The sequence below is a fragment of the Pelecanus crispus genome, chromosome 3 (genome assembly GCF_030463565.1).
Source record: "Pelecanus crispus isolate bPelCri1 chromosome 3, bPelCri1.pri, whole genome shotgun sequence".
NCBI classification, from domain to species: Eukaryota; Metazoa; Chordata; class Aves; order Pelecaniformes; family Pelecanidae; genus Pelecanus; species Pelecanus crispus.
In genome coordinates, this window is record NC_134645.1 from 19,134,902 (window position 1) to 19,143,082 (window position 8,181).

An 8,181-nucleotide genomic window follows, 5' to 3' on the forward strand; every position below is an offset into this window, starting at 1 on the left:
TCTGTTGGTTTATAAAACCAGGCCATTAAGAAAAACATCTGTACTGTCATTATCTATAGCTAGAAGATGTAAAGAACAGATTTCATCTATGGTGACCTCACATTAGATAACTATGTAAGGTATATTAAGAGTGTCATAGCACAGAGTCATAACCTGTGATCACTTTATAGCAAGTTTGGGGAACTCTACAGAATATCTTCTCTCAGGCCTGCAGAGCTGCCATGGGGTACTGTTTCCACAGTTGTACTAAGCATTGCACAGTATATTTAGAAGAGGGGTGTGCCTGAGACCTTTTTTTTTTTTTTTTTTAGCAGGTATTCTGAATCCCTTCCAGAAAGTCAGGCATGCTCTTTGTGTTTGCACATTATGTGCTTGTAGATACTAAAAGGAAAGAGAGATTCTCTTGTAGCTGTAAATATACTCCTAGAGTATTTTTTTCCCCCTTTACCTTAAAACCTTTTAACACTTTCAGGGTTCTGAAGGAAGAGGAATGGGCAATGCTCCTCCTTTCTAGCTGTACGTGAGCCAAATAGAGGGGTCTGGCTAATATGTGCCCCAACAGGTAATGCTGATGGTAGTTCTCTGATAAAAAGCATTGTGTAAATGTCTATGTAGTATGAAAATATATTGTGAATGCTTTTCAGAAAAAGAGAATTACCTCAGCTTTTGTGAGCAATGATTATAGTGCTTGTTTTGAATTTTTTTTATAACTGTTGAATGTTTCTGAATAAGTATGGAAGTCAGGATAGGATGAGGCTGGATTACGGTTCAAAAGAAGCCTAAGTAGGAAAGTTTTGTCTCAACTTTCCCCTTTTCTATATAGTCCAATTTAAGTTTATCTTGCTGCTAACAATGAAAAAGCCAGGAGATCCTGTAAACCACAAAAGCCTTCATTGTAAAATAAAGTACACTAAAAATAGCAGTTCAGGACTGAGTGTGAGAAGCAATGAGATTAGTGAAATACACATACTGCATATGGAAATCTATCAATACCTAAATCTTGTAATGCAAGCCAGTTAGCTTTTCTCCTTGGAAAGGAACTCACCTTGGTTGGTTTGGGTTTTTTTTTTTTTTTCCTTTACTAAGGTAAACCATACAATTCCTTCAATCTTTCCTCCTCAATAACTTCCTAGAAATCAGATCCCTCTCTGGGCTCTCTATTGCATTCACAATTTGGGAGGGAGGCAAAGCTGTGTCCAAAAATCTCCAGCTGAGACCTTACTTGCATCATCTGTGATAGTGTCAAAAGCATTGTCATGGTCAAAATACATCTGCTTCTCCCCTTGCCAGAAGGTTCGTTATCCTGTCTTAAAAAGAAATTAGGTTAATCTGTCAAGTCTTGTCGAACACATAGTAGCTGTTACTTGTCATCTTTGAGGTGCTTTCAAAAGGGTCCTGATTGTCTTTTCAAACATTTGAAGGAAAATTGAAGGTGAGCTGGCTAGTTTGTAATGTACCACCTCCATACAAGAAAAAAAAAAAAAAAAACAATCAAAACAGCAGCATCTGTTCTTTCCACAGTCTTTTGCTTTCCTATGCTTCTTAGAAATGACTGCTCTAATCAGATCAGCTTCAGAACAAAGTTCGTCAAGCCCAGCTAATTAGTAATGGGGCTTTTTTTTCCACTTCCTAAACTTTCTCTAGACTGCTTTTTACCTACTTAGGTTGAAGTCTTACCTTTACTTGTTGGTCTTAATTATGCTAGTCACTGTTTAACATCTGACAATTTTGCAAAAGATTGATGCAAATCAAATAATACCCACGATTTCTTGACATCAATTAATGAGGTGATGGCTTTGCCTGCCTGCTGGGAATTGTATCACCACTTTTCTTGTGGGTTTTTGTTTTGGTTTTATTACTACTGTATTTATAATATGACTTCTTTGAGGTTTTCCTTCCAATTTCACCTCATTTGTCTCCATGTACTCTTGCCATTTTTAAACTTCTTTTTCCACAGGATTTTGCTTGTATTTGATATCAACAAAAAATTCACAATTTACCCAAGTCAGTGGTCTTCTATAATTTCGTTTCTCTCACACTGAAATTGTTTGAAGCCATGCCCTTGATCCAAAGTTTCGAACTTATTTTTCCCTTATATTTTTCAGCCTGTACTGAAGGTCTTCAGGTACTGAAATCTAGTTTTGTCAGTTTGGGGAAGGGAGATAGAGGAGTGTCCCCTTTTGAAATAAGTTCACAGAGATTTTTTTCAGCACCTGTAGTTCTTCCTATATTTTAGACTACTGAGCAAGCATATGATTTTTTGATAAGTAAAGCAACATTTCCATCTGCTTCCTATTTTTTTTAATAAGCTTTGTCTTGTGTGATTTGTATTCTGGTCATGATACTTCCCATAAATTGTGCTGATTGACTCATAACCACGTTCGTTGTATTAAGACTTTCAGCTCTTCCTCATCTTTACTGTGGTTTTACACAACTATCTAAGACTAGTTTCATACAATTTTCTCTCTGCTTGCTTTACTGTGACCATATTTATATGTGTCTTTCCTCATTTTTAGGTACATATCCAGGTTGCCTTATTATTTTCCTGTGTGCCTTTGTCAACAGCCCCATTCAAACCTTATTTAAAATATTTCTCACTAGGTTAAGAAATCAGCATGCGAGGTGGAGTATTTGTCTAATAGCTTGTCTAGGTAGGCTTGTCCCCAGAGATGTCTGATATCAAAGAGTTAAAAACACTATATCTAAGTGTTATCAGTTTAGTGACCTCTCCCATGCCACTTTGAACAATAATTAACAGTGCTGTTTCAAGGAAGATTTGAAAAATGTGCCTATGTAATTGCATTGGATCAATGCAGCCAATTTAGTTCGCATTTGGGGTTATAAAATTCAAGTACTTTAGGACCTCTAGAAATTTTTTAAAATGTCAATTGGACTTAAGCTTCTGAAAACTTTTACTTACATTTGATTAAAATAACTGCTGTCTTTTTACTTTGTGACGTGTTTTGTCTTGAAAAGGTAACACTGAACAGAATCTTCTAAAAGAGCTTTACTTTTCTGTATTTTTTCAGTGCAATGAGTTCAGCAGGGAAGTTGTAGCTACAGGCAGTACAAAACTGGAGATCAGACCCTGGATCCAGGACAAGCTTGGCATTTCATCTTGGGCGAGTCACTTCTTTGTAGCTTACACTGTAGCTCTAGTCTGTAAGATGAGCACAATGATTTCATCGTTTTCTGTAAAGCACTTAGAGAGCTGCGATCAAAGGCACCATGTTTCAGTGGTAAACAGCAGCTAAGGCAGAGTTAAGGCATTAACTTTATACACAAAGAGGAGCTCTAACTCTTAGCCTGGGAACTGAATACACTGCAGCTGTACATACTTTTCTTTCAAAGCACAGGTTCCTTGCAAGTTAAACTTTAACTTTGGTAAGCAATAATTCCAATAACAACTGGCTGCAATGACTTAACCAGTAATTGCCACAGTAGAGAAATAATTACACAAAGTTTAGTGTTTTGTGTGGGGGTTTTTTTTAAAGATTCTAATGATTGGTCAAAGTTACTAAAATTTAGCATTGATTTCCTGTTTCATACAACAAATGCTGTTACATTGTTCTCCCCCACCCTAAATTCATAAGGATACTAGGTATTTTCTTTTGTCTGAATAAAATAATTCTATATCTCAACAACTGTTGCTTAATACTACTTTTGCAAAGCTCCATTACCTGATTGCTCCCTATTTATGAGGGGGCAGCAAATATGCAAATATTCCCTAAAGAAGAATGATACAACTTACTGGTCCAAATGTCAGGATAAGTTCCTCATGCTTTTCTTGACAGTAGTGCTCTCTCTTGGAACTGCTCCATCTTCACCTTGGAGGTAGGACTTAATAAATTAATGTGAAACATAAGGATAAGGGATGAGAAGAGTTACTCCATCAATTAGATTTAGGCATCTGACTTTATACAGAAATAAGTACCTGCTGTGAATTGGAAGAAGAGCAAGCTCTGAATGGGTCTCTGGAGGCTCAGTTGATGGTATAGAAAGCCTTGGCTTGTAACTGAGCTACAGAAATTGAATGCCTAAACCTACACTGTAAATCTCGTCTCCCTAAAATACAGATTGTGCAGTAGTACATTGTAGACCTAGTGGGAGAAATGGTTCATTACTACCAGCATTCACCACCACAGTATCTGCATGCTTTAAGGGTATGAATATGAGATGAGAAGTCAGTAAGGTTGAAAGAATGCATGGTTTAAAGCCTCCAGCTTCAAATTCCAGAGGAAAGCAGTTGATGGAAGAACTGCACGGCAGCACCACCTGATGCCAAGAGTCAGTTCTTTAAACAAGCCAAGGGTGCAGTTCTCTGCCTTTAAAGCTAGCCACCTAGAAGACCTGAGGAGGATTTTTCTACAAAGTCTCTACTGATTAATAGTCACCTTTTTGTTATCTTCACTTCTGAGTGTACAGCCTTCATTGTTACTGTGGCTGTAACCTGCCTGCTGTGTTTGTACACTGATGGTGGGATGCTTGCAAGCAACCAGGGACCTATAGGAAATTACAGCCAGTCCCTTTTGTTTCAATGGTATATTGCTTTTAGTTTTAGAAGCAGAGCCAGTTGGGACTTTTCAGTAATTTTTTTTGACAAAAGAAAAGCAAAACCATCAAAGCCAAAACTTTTTGTCAAAGTGTGTTTTTGATAAGTATTTATCCTTGGTTTCTCTCTGGGATCCCAAAGATTTCCCATCACCGAGAAATTGTAAACCTCTTTATTAAGATAGAGGTGTCCTAAAGGGATGCCTTGTATTTACATGAGCTTCATGTATCACCTTGGATTTCTTACATTACAAGTGATTTTCTTATTAATGGGATATTTTGAAGTAAAGTTCATCACACAAAAGCTTGAAGTGGATACATGTTAAAAGCTCTGAGTCTTTTCACACAAGACAGAATAATTTCTAAGAGAAATCTCTACTTCAGGAGAACACATTTTGGATAAGGTGCTAAAAACCAATTTTGTAACCTCTTTTTCTTAAGGGTAGAAACGCAGCACTCAAATCTTGGCCAGACTCCAGCATACTCTTAATTCCCTACTGGTCACAAAACCAGATTCTACTCTTCTTACTCTGAACTACTATAGCTAGTTGATAGCTGAGCCATTATATTGCAAGGTACAACTGACTGCATTTCAGCAATAACTGTTGTTGTTCCTCTGTGCCCTCAGCCTTGTACATTTGTCTTAGGATTTTAAGCAATGTTATAAATGCCTTTTGGAAGGTGTCACGGGAGCCTAAGTTCTTCTGGATTTAATGATGCTTCAGTTGCTCACTGTTTGGTATGCTAAATGTCTTCATTTTGACTGACAAGTATGCTAGTTTTTGTAAGACCTAATATAATCAACTTGCAGATGTAATTTGAATCATCATGTGACAGTGGATGAGACATAGTAAATGAAAAGTGATATCTTATAAACTCATGGACTTAAAACCAGCTACCAGAGATGAAGTTTGCCCAATGACACTATAAAGTGCAGTACATTAACTTGCTGGGAGACTAGAGAGGAAATCAAGATTAATTTGTTCTCCTTGGTGAACCTTGGAGACTGTCCAAATTATGACAACTGCAATTGCTGGGATGTAGAAATGCTGGGGCTTTGCTGTGGGAAAAAAAACAACCGAACAAAACAAAACAAAAAAATCCCAAACCCACCCTCCGGTGTAGTTTCTATCTTGTAGACCTGTGGACAAAGCTGAATGGAAGATGCCTGTATTTCAATGGAGAATAACCAATGATGGCAGACACACATTCTCTCTCTCTAAGACGTGGTATGTAACTTGCTAACAAACAAAACGTTGACTGTAAAGTGCAGATGAGAACGATTGCCAACATAAGTGTGTCTCCAAACTCTCTGGGTGGGGAAAACTGGAAGGTGTAACTTGCCCAGCATCACTGGAACCTCTGTTAGGACAGGGGCCAAAATCAGAGTCTCAGAAGTCTTGATCACAGTCTTACGCTGTTTATCAGCTCTGCCCTTTTGAGTAAGATTAGCTGAAAGCAATAGGTCTTTTGAAGAACTTAAAGCTGTAAGAACTGCATGTGCTCTGTGCCTGCAAAGTCAGTGTGTGCATCAGCTTCTGAGAAATGAAATAACCAAAATAAATCCTTTCCCTTCAACAGCTTTATATGATGGCTATTTAAAATGCTGATATCTTTTGCTACCCAGGGCAGAAGAGGTAAATGCTGCCTCCTCTTCCCCCTGCCCCATACTGATAGTGGGCATAGCAACAGAGTGGAGCTGTTTTCTATTCAAATATAAATACTCAACACCTGCTTGTCACTGCTGCTTAGGGGGAAAACTGAACTTTAACCCAGTCAATTAGCAAACCCAGTTAGACTCCTTATTCCTTCAGTAATCATGAGGATGCGGATAATGCCAAATTCCTCTGTTGCTCACAGTGAGGAAGTTGGGAACAGCAACATTAGCTGAGGAAAAGGGTTGTCTTTGCACTTGGAAAAGTAAGGATCATCTTGCAGATTAGCTTCGCTGCAGAACATTGAACCTTATGGTGCAGGTAATTAACTATTTGAGCATTTAACTGTAAGGTAAGAATCCTTGACAAGAAAGTAATCTATGAAGAATTGTGTACAATGATGTAGCAAAACCAAAAACAGTTAAAGAAAATCAGAATTCCTTTACTCGGCACAACTAATAGGCATATGCATATGCAGCAGTGCAGCAGGATTATTAATTAACCCACCTTTGCAAGTGGGATAATTAAGCAAACAAGGATTGCATTGCAAACATGGTAGAACTAATTGACTCAAAAATGGGTTTTTTTTTCATTTGTTATTCAAAGCTCACAGGGGTGTCTTCCTGCTCCTGCAGCATGGCACAGGATTACCTGGGGGTAATTGTATCTGAGCTTCCTTAATGCTTCTTTCACTGCAATCACAGCTGGCTGAGCCAGTGCATTTGTGGTTTGAGGAGAGGGTGACTGGAAGAGAAATTGCACAGCACTAGTTCAGGGTTGAAGGCAAAATTTTGTAGATAGAGTGTAAGTCAAAAATTATTTTCATGGGCTGAATTATTTAGAAGCTGGCTTGCCTGTTGTTAAGTTTCTTGTGCCCACTAGATGTCACCAATGCATGCTGTAACAATTAAAATAACTCGCTGCTTGAGAGACTTGGGTTAACTGGAAGACAGACCTTTTCCTATGCTGAAGTTTTACATGGGTTGACAGAGAAAACCGAGTAGTGGCCAGTACAGTAGAACGCGTGATCTTTCTTTTGTGTTTTGCTGTGGCCTTCCTGTGTGCTTAGAAGCAGGTCAGGCTGTAGTGCCTCTGGCAGCACTTTTCTCTTGCCCATAAATAGCAAGCCAGCAATTACAGAAAGCCATGGTAATTTGAATTGGTAATATAGGCTTGGTATATAATTCCACAGCCACCCAAGAGAATAAGCTTTAATGACTTTCTGCAACTATCTCATCTCTTGTTATCACTCCTGTGAATACGTTCTACGTTGCTTCTGTGATTAGTTAATTCTTATACATGGAAGTTGCATACCTTGTGTCATTTTTCATATGGTTCTCAAGAGAAGATTTATCAGGTGCTCTTAGGAGCATGTCTGCCATCAGCAACTAGTGTTGCAGTCTATACAGTGCTGACGAGCCATACAGTAACAGTTGAAAAAAGGCCAGTTTTCTCAAGGTGTAGTTCTTCTCTATGTATGCTATATCGGCATCGCCAATTTTTGCCAGAACTGGTCTCCCCTGCATATGCCTCTGTGCCTGCGTGCAGTAACGCTCTATTTCCGTAAGCACTCTGGGGGCATATGTCACTTACACCCAAGGTTCATCATATTCTTGCACATATACTGTGCCTTATGTTGCCTTTTGAGGTGTTTGTAGAAAACTTGCTCTGTCTTTTGGTGTAAAAGCATACAAGGATGATAGCTTCATTTTAAGCCTTTTAAAGCAGAGAAGTCCCTTCTAGGGAGGATATTTCAGCTCCTTTTCTCTGTACAAGGACATGGAGATGAGCACAGGCTGACAAAACCAGTATGAACGTTCCTCCGGAGTTCACTACGCCTGCATGCCTCTGTATCAGTTGTATCTTATTTTCAGTCTTTCTCCTATTGATATGGTTTATATGGTCTTCAGGTTCTTTCTCAAATTTCAGTTCTGCTCCTTGAGCCCCATCGAATGCTTTCTACAGCCTTTCATTC